General features: G+C 50.3%; 1 long non-coding RNA gene and 1 pseudogene across 1 annotated transcript; both read right to left on the reverse strand.

Moving 5' to 3' along the window:
- Positions 1–6735, reverse strand: part of LOC119292226 — a 9118-nt pseudogene extending 2383 nt beyond the window's left edge.
- Positions 6736–7152: 417 nt separating this feature from the next.
- LOC119292228 lies at positions 7153–8939 on the reverse strand. Its single transcript, XR_005142927.1, has 4 exons — positions 8683–8939; positions 8382–8601; positions 7873–8031; positions 7153–7770 (listed from the first exon to the last, which is right to left on the reverse strand). It is a non-coding gene; the product is annotated as an uncharacterized LOC119292228 (long non-coding RNA).
- Between the last annotated feature and the right edge of the window lie 3076 nt (positions 8940–12015).

Here is a 12015-nt window from a genome sequence, read left to right on the forward strand (position 1 = left end):
CTTCCAAGCCGCCCGCCATGCCGCTGAAGAAGTACGTGATCCCCCGCGCCGCGGCGGATCCCACAGCTGCCGCCTTCGACCAGCCGAAGTAGAGGAAGCAGAGGGTGCCGCCGTCCAAGCCCCCGGGCATGACCAACGCCGACTGGAAGGCGGAAGTGCAGCGCCGGGAGGCCGTCACCGCCGATAGGCGCAACAGGGCCAAGAAGGCCAGGGAGAAGGCGGCGGCGGCGGAGCAGGCGGAGCGCGCGGCTGCCGAACAAGCCGAGGCGGCTCGCGCGGGCATGATGAATCCGCCCGGTGGCCACGGCCCGCACGCGGCCTGGAGCCAGCAAAGCGTCAGATCTCCGGCCGGCTTCTCGTCGTCGCCACACCCATGGAGCACGCCGTCGTCGGGCTATGCCGATGGCGACGTCCACGGTGGTTTCAACCCCAACATCACCTTTCCCCATGGGCGCCCGGTCCAGCGCACGCTATCGCCCGCGTTCGCCGGCATGCAGTACCCTCCATACACGTACTCGTCGCCGGACTACGCAGCTTCCCCGACGCCACCTCTCCGATGCGGCCTCTACTTGCAATCCTCCTCCTTGTCGCATCTTGGCGACGCCGACGCGACGGAGGCTGACATGGAAGACATCATCGCAGCTGTCTCGGCTGCCGCCGCCGCTTCCCCCGGGTTCACTACCGAAGACGGCTCGATTGATCTCGGCGACATGGACGCCGAGCTCGACTACGGCGAGGAAGAGCCGGAGGAGGAGGAAGAGGAGGAGCCGGGGCCGACGAGGAAAGGCAAGAAGAAGAAGAAGAAGAAGAAGAAAGGGGCGGCCAAGACCGGCGAGCCATGCATCAAGTGGGCGGCCAAGGAAGATGAGTGCCTCGCCGAAGCGTGGAAGGTCGTATGCCTCGACCCGATCACCGACACGAACCAGAACATTGACACGTATTAGTACCGCATCAAGGCCGAGTTCGACGAGCACAAGTTCGTCGACCCCTACTGCAAAGGCGTCCACATGCAGCGGGGGTCGAAGGCGATGGTGAACCATTGGGGGCTCATCCAAATGGCGTGCAACAAATGGCATGAGATCGTCGAGGAGGTCGCGGCTCGCCCAAAGAGCGGCACCAGCGTCGAGACCAGGTACAGCATGCCGTCCTCTCCCTATTCCTCTCGCCGTGCGCGCGCCCGCGTCGACTGATGCCCGCTCTTCGGCGCAGCTGCCGTGCATGTTCGCCATTTACCGCGACGACAACGGCGACCAAGAGTTCAAGTACCTCCACGTCTTCAAACGGATCGACAAGTGCGAGAAGTGGGCGGATATCCGACGCACCCGCGCCAAGGCCAAGGAGACGTACAAGCTGGACGCGCCGATACCGGGAGCGGCAGACGGGCGTCCGGACGGCAACAAAGGGGCCAAGAAGGTGAAACACACCCAGTCAGCTGCCGCACGCGTGTAAGAGTCCATGGAGCATTGCCTCGCTGACGCCAAAACCAGGGCCGCCCAGCAAGAGGAGAAAACTGAGGCAAGGTGGGCTACTTTGATGACGAACAACACCCTCAAACTCGACTTGCTCCGGACCAACGTCGCCGTGAAACTCAAAGCTCAAGACGCCAAGAAGAGGAACAACGACCTGGCTTTCTTGATGGGCGGCACTGACATGCTTCAGAACGGCGACAAGAAGCTCAAGGCGTGGTTCCTGGCGGAGCGAGGCCTCATCCTGAACCAAATACCGGCGACTCCAACGTCGACGCTGACGCCGCCGCCCAGCCCGACTGACGATGTCTCAGCGATGCCCAGCAGCACAGAAGTCGCGCCAACTAGTCCAGAAGCCGCGCCGACTCCTCCCAGCCCGCGCACGCCGACGACGACACCGGGGGTCGACCTCGACGTTTGATGCATTCCTTTCGCGTCCTTCCTTTTTTTGTGCGCCAAACTACTGCATATCCTTTCATTTGATCGCCGAACTGTGGCACTGAATCGCCGAACTATTGCGATGATCGCCGGATTATGGTTTTTTTTTAGCGGGAACGATCAAGTTTGAATATGGGACGCGTGTCTGGCGCCCTGGGGGCGGCACCTGGGGCGTGGCTGGGGCCTTGGTTGCCCCCAGGGTCTAAAAATCGCCGGGTGGATGCCCAAAAATGCGCCGGCCTATGCGCTGGGGGGCCGAACGAGTGGAGATGCTCTTAGCCTTCAGTGGTTGGGCTCACCGTACATGATAAAAGTCCTCTTCCATCATCTTTGGCCCAACGGGACGATGACGGCGTGAGGACGTTTATTCCTTCTTAGAGGTGTTGCTGCGGCAAAAGTAGACTTAGTCATGAGTATTGCATTCATATCTTGCAAAGGTTCTTCTGTAGTTGACTATGTTTCGTATTCATTTTGCTGATGATTTTGGCCTTGTTGCCCGGGCTGCCCGGGCGATGCCTGGGGCGGAACCGGCTCCTCTAACTTAGCTACTGTGAAGTTAGGAGCCTAACTTAGCCACATTTCATCAGTTGGATCTAGAATAAATGGCTGAGATCTATCGCTACAGTTCTTAAACAGTGTCAATTGCTACAGGTAACAAACAGTGATTTTAGCTACAGTGCTCGTCCAAACAGTATGTTATAGCCCCATGTGAACAGTGCAAAATCTTGGCCGTCTATTTCTCATCTGATGGTTCACAAACTAAGTTAGGGTATTGTTTCCCTAACTTCATAGGAGCGAAGTTAGAGGAGCCAGTTCCGCCTGGGGCGTGGAAGTAAAACACTTTGTATACTGTAGCTATAGTATTTACTGTACGAAGCCGGCCCGGGCCGTAGCTATATCCTGGCTAAGGCACTGCCAACATCAACTTTAATAAAGATATTTGTGTGCATCACAATGAGGCAGAGGCCGGGGATTTAACCTCTTTTTTGAAAGAAAAAAAATCATGAGGTTTATTTTCTCCAAAGGAATGTAGAATACAATTATTATTTTTCGAGAAAGAATATAATTTTTTTGCTCATTTCTTTGCTCCAAACGGCACCAAAGGGAAAATTCCTATGGAAATCCTATCCTCCAAAGTTCTTAAGCTGTTTCTTTATTTCAAACAGGGCCTTATCGAAACAAGCTGAAAAGCTTAAGCAAACACTTTTTTTTTGCGTGTTTAAAATTACAGGAAAAGTAAAAGCGCCCAAGACAGAAAGGTAAAAACTTGCTCTCAAGAGTACACAAGAACGAACCAAACAGACCCAAAAGAATTGACCTGGTTACTTGCTTGTTACCTGTAATAAAATCATAAATGTGGCCGTATGCATCGTTCTGATGCAGAGGCCGGGGTTACACCCCTTTTCCAAAAAAAAACTGTAATAAAATCAATCCAAAAAACAGTTACCCCTTTTTGCCGGGAAAGAAAATTTCATTACCCAGGATAAATGTGAGTACAGCCGTTCTGAGCCAGCTCATGCATGCATCGAATCCCTCAAGTAGAATGAACTCTTCTTTCACCTGGGTCAGATAACAAAGCTGCATCTATATTAGTGGACCAATTATTTCACTTTACTTACCATATATAATTCAGTATAAGTACAGTCTTACAAACTTTTCTACTCCCTCTGTTCCTAAATATAAGTCTTTTTAGAGATTTCACTAGACTATATACGGAGCAAAATGAGTGAATCTACACTTTAAAATAAGTCTATATACATCTGTATGTTGTTTGTAGTGCAATCTCTAAAAAGACTTACGGAGGGAGTAAAAAGGAACATACATAATTGGCGCTATGACGTCGCTGCTGATTTACCACATGTGAGCCTAATATATGCCTTATTGACGTCTGGCATGTATCTTCTTGCCTAAGCCATCAACAAAACAGAGAAAACAAGACCTCCACTGCTCCAGGAAGAACAGAGCTCCAAACCAAAGCCAGAAGCCGGAAACAATGCCAAGAATTACAGAGTACCACAACCACATGTCTCCTCTCAGTTCTTTGTGGACTTCAGCTCCTTGGTCCAATGTAGGCTCACACACGTTCAACAACGGGAAGCCACAGAGCCCTGGATTACTGCCATAAATCGATGGATCCACGAGCGTCTGTAACTGATCTCCAGTGGGTATGCGGCCCTATAAGTGGTTGTTAGAGAGGTTTAGCATGCCGAGGGACCGCAGATTTGAAATGCTAGGAGGAATAGTGCCTGAGAGTTCATTGCATGAGAGGTCAAGGAAATCCAGGAGCTCCAACCTTCCGGTTTTTTCTGGAATACTGCCTGATAGATCATTTCTGGACAAGTTCAGAAACCGGAGACCTTTGAGGTATGTTAGCTCTTCAGGGATGCTCTCTGTAAGTCGGTTGCTTGATAGATCAATACCTGTTATTAACCCGATGCTTTTCTGAAAAGTCTGCTCACGGCCCTTCCATGATATGTTGACTCTGGCTGGAAACTCATCCACTCGCAGTTGGCCTTGGCCATTGGGCATAATCTGCAAAGGAGCGGAAACTGGCCTCGGTCGGACCAATGGGGGAACATTATGCCTCATGGAGGTCAAGTTGCCAAAGGCAACTGGAATTGATCCTATCAAGCTATTGTTGGCCATATCGAGCAGCTGAAGTTGCGAAAGCCTTGATAACTCCGTGGGGATTTCTCCGGTGAAATTGTTTGATCCGAGTCTAAGGATTTTCAGTGATGGAAGCTGATTCCCGATCCATGTGGGGATACCACCAAAGAACCGGTTGTTCCCGATGTCCAGGGTGGCCAGGGAGTTGCAGCCTCGTAGGTACGGTGGGAAGGCACCCACGAAGCCATTGCCGGCGAGATGAAATGACTCGAGAGAGCAATTGTGGTTTGGCATGGCCGTGAGGATCTCACCTGAGAAGGAGTTGCTGGACAGGTCCAGTACTTGCAGATAAGAAAGTTGGGATAACTCGGGTGGAACAACACCACTGAAATTGTTGGATGGGAGGCTCAGAACTGTTAGAAGAGGAACACTCGTTCCAACCCAAGAGGGGATATCACCGAAGAACTTGTAGTTCCCAAGATCTAGGATGACAAGATCTCTGCAGGTTTCAATTATAGATGGAAAAACTCCAAGAAAGCTATTGTTAGCAAGACGAAGTGACTGGAGTTCAAGGCCCAAGCTTGTTGATATAGGAAGTTCACCTGAAAAACCGTTGTTGGACAAATCCATTAACCACATACTTTTGAGTTTCCACCAGCAACTTGGGAGCTCCCCAGTGAATTGGTTATTTGATAGATCCAGAGAATGGAGAGAGATCAATTCGCAGAAGGTTGCATCAATATTGCCAGATATTCGATTACCGTTCATGTTTAAGAGTGTAAGATTGGTGCATTGTGACCAATCAGATGATAAGTTCCCTGTCAGCTGATTCCCCGAGACATCCAAGTAGTCCAAGCTGGGATGGACGCCAAACATCTCTGAGATATTGCCAGTGAATTGGTTGCCTTCCAGCCGCACCCGGAACAACCCCGTGCAATTTTTCAAGCAGGGCGGCAGCCTGCCGCTGAAGTTGTTGTGGTTCGCCGTGAAGTTTTGCAGCGTGAGGCCATCACACAGTCTCTGCGGCAGCTCACCGGAGAAGCTGTTGTTCGCGAAACCCACGTCAGTTAAGTTCAGCCCCTTCCCGAGGTCCGGCGGTATGGTGCCATTGAAGTTGTTGTCAAACAGGGCAAGGTATTGGAGATTACTGAGCCATGTGACGGTGGTGGGCAGCTCGCCTTCCAAACTATTGGTGTTGATGTCCAAGACTTGCAACGCTGTCATGTTGCCAATCTCCATTGGGATCGTGCCGGTGAGCCGGTTGAAGAAGAGCGCCAACCTCAGGAGCTGCTTGAGATTCCCGAACGAGCTGGGGATCGGTCCCGTGAGAGAGTTCACCGACAAATCCAAGTGATTCAGGCTCACTAGGTCGCCCAGCTCTGCAGGGATAGAGCCGACAAGATTGTTGCTGAAGAGATACAGGATTTTCAGCTTGGCTGCCTTGCCGAGCTCCGGTGGGATCCTCCCTGAAAACGAGTTGTTCTGCACTTGGAATGATACGAGCTCTGGCCAGCTCGTAAATAAAGCCGGTGGAATCTGACCGGTGAGTTTGTTCGATGATGTGCCAAATTCACGCATCTGGCGCATCCCGGACAACTCCGGCGGCAGGACACCAGTGAGCTGGTTCATGTCTAGTTCCATGGAATTGACATTGCCAAGGTTGCCCAACTCGGGTGGAATAGTGGAAACCAACCCGGCGTTCATGATGTCAAGGCGCTGTAGCATTTCGAGCCGGCCGAGAACTGGCGGGATCGATCCGCCGAGCGGGTTGCCGCCGAGTTCAAGACCCCTCAGCTGGGACATGGAACCAAGGAACTCGGGGATTCCACCCGTCAGATTGTTGTGGCTAACCCGCAGGTCCTGGAGCTTCTCCAGCTTCGACAGCGACGTTGGTATCCGCCCGGAGAAGGCATTGATGGACAAGTTGAGGTACATGAGGTTGGGGAGGTTCTCCGGCAGCGAGTCTGGTATTGGTCCAGAGAGAGTGTTCTGCGACAGGTCGAGGTAGGTGATGTTGCCGCTCTTGAGGATGAACTCCGGGAAGCCTCCGTCGAGGTAGTTGAGGTAGAGCGAGAGGAAGTTGACGGTGGGCATGGGCGAGAACTTGCGGTAGCCCTTCTGGTTGGTGAGGAAGTTGGCGCCCAGGTCGAGGTGCATGATCCTGGGGAGCCTGCTGAGCTGATGCGGAATGTCGCCGGCGAGGTTGTTGTTGTAGAGGCGGAGTTCGACGAGGCCCGAGAGGTCGCCGAGCTGCGGCGGGATGGAGCCATTCAACCAGTTGCTGCCGAGGTCGAGCGCGGCGAGGGAGCGCAGCCGCTAGAGGCTTTCCGGGATTGAGCCGGTGAAGTTGTTGTTGTTGAGGTCGAGTGTGGTCAGAGCCGGGAGCACCGCGGCGTCCAGCGCGTCGAGCGTGCCTGTGAGTCCAACTCCAAACCCCCGGAGCCTGAGGGACGTGACGTGGCCGGCGGCGTCGCAGGCCACACCGCGCCAAGAGGAGCAGACCGGCGTTGCGTTGGTCCAGCTGGACAGCACGGCTGGGTGGCCGAGGCTGGCCTTCCATGCCAGAAGAGCGTCGGCCTGCGACTGCGTCTGCGAGGGCGCCGCGGTCACCGTCGTAGCCGCCGGCAGCAGCAGGAGGAGGAGGAGCAGCGCGACGGTGTGAAGGAGGAGCGCGTAGGTGGGTCTCGTCATGTCTGTGAGTGAGTGGGAACCTGCGGACTGCATGCTCTGCTCTGCTCGTCATCACGCGCTAGACTGGAGCATAATATTCGCCCTTTGGTTTGACCCATCCATCCAAGTCATAGTCATAGTGTGTATCATATCCTGGACAAGCAACATACAAACGTAGTGTGTATCCTGGTAGTGCCGTGGTCCTCTTTCTCGGCCTCTTGGTAGCAAGCTTCTTCCAAGCAAAAACTCTCAGGTTGACCTTCCTTCACCCTGTGCGCCCTCGGCCCTCGGGGGCCGTCCTCACGGCGACCATCGGCCCCCAGATCGCCGTCAGCTCGTTCCAGTCTAACTTGATATGTACATCGGGCTGGTGGCGGCGCTATCATCAGCAGCACCGTCGCAGCCAAGTCCTTCAGCCGGTCAGAGAGGTGGATCAGGATCCTCGCGCCACGAGCCGGGCCACTTTGGTCTCCAAGATCAACATGGGCGCGCCTCTTCATCCAGTCACCTTTGAATGTGACCTCCCCCAACTTGCTCTTCCCCCCAACCGGGGTGCTTGGGTGCAAATATCTAGCCACCACTCCCAGTCCTGAAACAGACCACACAGGTTATAGAAACATTCAGGACAGAAACTTCACCGTATAATCAAATCCAAATTTCCTACCACAGGCACAGATCAAATGTAACCCACCTTTAGCCGTTCACGGATTGATGGCACATACTTCAGTACATGATCTGATTCTGATGAACTTGATGGTGAAGTGACCACTCTAGAATGATCACAAGCGGCAATATCCATCTTATATAGAAGATCTACCGGTTCTGTGGAGGAAGACAAGGCTTCCAATACCTGTGCAATCCAAGCAAACATGTAAGTGGCTGTAGTGTAACAAAACTTGTCTAGTATTTCAATAATTTATTCATCCAATACTGTAGCATGTCGCTTTTGCAGAAACCTCTGATTCTTGACAAAACAATCGTCACAGAAGATGAAGTGTTCAGCACAGAAAGGTATGGCCTAATACTTCTTGAACAGTACACAGTGAACAGCAAAGCTGATTGCTACAAGCACGCGAAACTCTGATGAGCGTCATGTCAATATCTAAAATTTCTGCGATTTCTTGCCGAGAAACTATGCTGTATATTGTGAGAAGTAACCCTTTGGATAACTTAACTAAAACAACAGGGAGAGTAACAGACCTTCTACTCATGAACTGCCTGAGCGAGCTGCTGCTCGATGTCGCAAGGGAACATGTCGAGTGCAAGGGCCAAGTCCCTCCAGACCTCCATGCAACGGCCAGCGAGCTCTCTGGCAATCTCGAGCTTCAAGACACGGGCATGGCCTCATGGGGGGCGTGCATTAGCTCGGCCTTGTGACTTGTGAGCGTCCGGCCAACTTCTCCGACACCCGAATTTTGATCTGCAAATGCAATTGCATGTGAACTCAACTGGAAATACTCAAAGTATATGCAGAAAATAATAATCATAAATAGTACTGTACATGATTTCTGTTGGGTCAAAAGACCGAACAGCTTGCGCACCTCCCGGCCGCGTCGAGTTGCCGGTGCAGGCGGCAAGTCACATGTGTTGTAGGCCGGTGGTAGGTCGCGAGGTGTCGGCTAGAGTTAGTTCGTTGGCCACACGCTGGAGGAGGCATCGGAAAAGTGCCGCCGGAATGGGGGAGCCGAGCACGTCGGCCATCCGCGGCGGCAGGGAGGAAAGGATTGTGAGGCGCGGTGGCTGAAACAAGACGGTCCAGCGAGCCATACGCGGGTCCACCTGCCAGCAACACACAGCGGTTTTCTTTTTTGGGCCTGAGATCGCTCCGGTATCTCTCCGCCCAAGAGGCCACCAGGCCACACACATCCAGGTGGGTAGCTTCCCTCAAAAAAAAAATCCAGGTGGGTAGGGCCCACGACGCAGGCCACAGGCTCTTTTCAAAGGAACTTAGTTTTACACATGATTTGGCCTCTCTCCATGTGAAATTTAAAATTCAATCCAAAATGATAATCCTACCACGTCTTTGGTTTAAGTAGTTTAAAATTTCGTTTTTATATGAGTTTGTGTACAACCTTTTTTAAAGAGTTATAAGTTTAGGACTTCGGTTTTCAAGTTATTTTAACTCCTCAAATTGGAGGAGTTCGGTTTTTTATGAGTTAAAATTTAGGAGTTTGGTTAGAGATGCCCCGAGAGCGGCTCTAACAAAGTCGCACATCGGGTCAGTCGGCATAATAACCGTTGATATGTCGACTTTACCTAACAGAGTTTGGTTAGAGCTTGTAGTCGGATTAAAGAATCATGGTTTTATGGTTTTTCGGGTCCTAGTTGTAATCCTTCTTGAAATCTATTTCGCAAATCCTAGTTCAAAAGCTTTCATTATTGAGAAGGAAAATGTCTTATGGCAACTACTCCCTCTGTTTCTTAATCCGTTCCTTAATATATAACTTTTGGGTAGTTCAGTATATATATATATTAAGAAACGAAGGGAGTAGTTGTAAGAAGGAATAGAGAGGAGATTGATGGAATAATACATCAGCAATTCCATCAATCTCTTCTCTATTCCTTCTTGCATGGTATCAAAGCGAGTGGAACGAAACCGAGCCGATGAAGAAAGGCCTCGATACGCTGGTACCAGGCACGCAGTGCCTACTTGGATCCACACAAGGAGTGGGAGAGCAAGCAGACATGATCAGGATGCGCGTCGTCAACGATGCTGGTGGGCTACTTGCAGAAGACTTGCTTGCAAAAATGCATTAGACACATCCATCTAATGAACGGGCCATGCACGCGACGCAACGAGCTGGAGAACGGTGCAGATCATGCTCGGTTTGACAACCGAGGTGAATGTGTCGGTGAAGTCAACACTCGCACGCTGTCAAAAGTCGCAGTCCACATAACGCGCCTTATACCTCTCGAGTGTGCCATCGGGACGGAGCTTATGACCTAACAACCACTTGCCGCTGATGAATTGGCATGTGGGGGTCAAGGTACAAGCTGCCAGGTCCGGTTCCGCAACAGGACGCCGAACTCCTCTTGCATGGTCGCAAACCACCGAGGGTCGCGAAGACCGGCATGATAGTCTCTGTCGTATCTACTTTTCCAAATACTTTTGTTCTTGTTTTGGACTCCAATTTCCATGACTTGAATGAAACTAACCCGGGCTGGCGTTGTTTTCAGCAAAACTACCAAGGTGTTATTTTTTGTTTAGAAATAAAAGTTCTTAGAATTGGACGAAACTTTTTGAAGATTTTTTATGGAATATTAAAAAATACTAGAACGAAGACCCATTGAAGGGGGGGGCGGGCAGTTGCCCACAAGGCAACATGGTGCGGCTACCCTCCTAGGCGCGCCTTGTTACCTTGCGGGGCCCATGAGGCTCCACTGACCCTAATCTCAACTCTATAAATTTCGTTTCCCCAAGAAAAATTAGGAGAAGAAGTTTCATCGCGTTTTATGATATGGAGCCACCACCACCTCTTGGTCTTCATCGGGAGGGCTGTTTTGGAGTGCGTTCGGGGCTCCGGAGAGGGGGTGGGGGCGAGATTTTTGTCATCATCAACCATCCTCCATCAACAATTTCATGATGCTCACCACCAGGAGTGAGTAATTCCTTCGTAGGCTTGCTGGATGATGATGGAGTTGGATGGGATTTATCATGTAATCAAGTTAAATTGTTTGGGCATGATCCCTAGTATCTATTACGTTATGAGATTGATGTTGCTATGACTTTGCTATGCTTAATTTCTTGATCATATCTGCTTCTCACCTGCAAATTAAGAGGAGATCAATTAGCAGAGTATCAACAGCAGGTCAGTTGATCAATACAGAGTATCACTTGTATCAACAGTATCTGTAGGAGCTATGTGTTTGGTTCATTTATGTATTGGATCTTGTTTTGGTTCGAAAATCAAGAGATACCACAAGTAGCTATGTTTCCTGGACCATTTGTTGATCCGTTAATTTATTCTTGGTGTGTTGCTGCTGCAAGCAGCAAGTCTTGTGATAGAGCAAGTCTTGAGATGTCTACAATTTGCGAAAATCTACAAGTGAAAAAGATGCATGCATATATCCAAAAATGCCTACAATAATGTCTGGAACTACAATAATCCCTTGGAGATAAACCGATGCTACAAACTATGAAAAGGCCAGCCCCGCTGCACTTTGTTAAATCTGCACATCTATTGAATTCAAAAACAGATTATTAGCCCGCCCTAGTTCATCACTGTAGGCCAGCATGAAACACACTCCTCCAAAAAAAGCCTAAAAATCCACTAGTATTGCCTTAAAAAAGCCTTAAAAGCCCACTATTATTGACAATCAAAATATGATCTGAATTGTAAGGAGTTTAACTGAAAAATGAGTGTTAACTGAAGTTTTTCAGTACAGATCATAACTGAAGTTATTCCGAGAATATAGTGACATCAAATGCAGCTAATTAGTATTAACTGAATCTTAGTTTGTATTGCTGTCAGAGATTCACACATGCTCGCCTAATTATTTTGTCTATATCTTTAGATTATCTACTTTAGGCACAATCATACACAATTCTGACTGACTGTAACAATTGTACTCCATCAAAATGTTGAAATTTTGACATTCATAATGTCAAGCTTATTTCCATCAAAATTTAAATAGAAAAAGCTCAAGGTTTACACTGAATGAACAAAGTTTGGGTAAGCCATGGTCTAATGAGCTGTACAAGGCGGCACTACATGTAATGCTGAGGGGGCCGTGCTCCGAGCTGAACAAGGCGGCGCTACATGTAAGGCTGAGGGGGCCGTGCTCCGAGCTGAACAAGGCGGAGCTACATGTAAGGCTGGGGGGGCCGGCCGTG

This window comes from Triticum dicoccoides, chromosome 4B (assembly GCF_002162155.2).
Source record: "Triticum dicoccoides isolate Atlit2015 ecotype Zavitan chromosome 4B, WEW_v2.0, whole genome shotgun sequence".
Lineage (NCBI taxonomy): Eukaryota > Viridiplantae > Streptophyta > Magnoliopsida > Poales > Poaceae > Triticum > Triticum dicoccoides.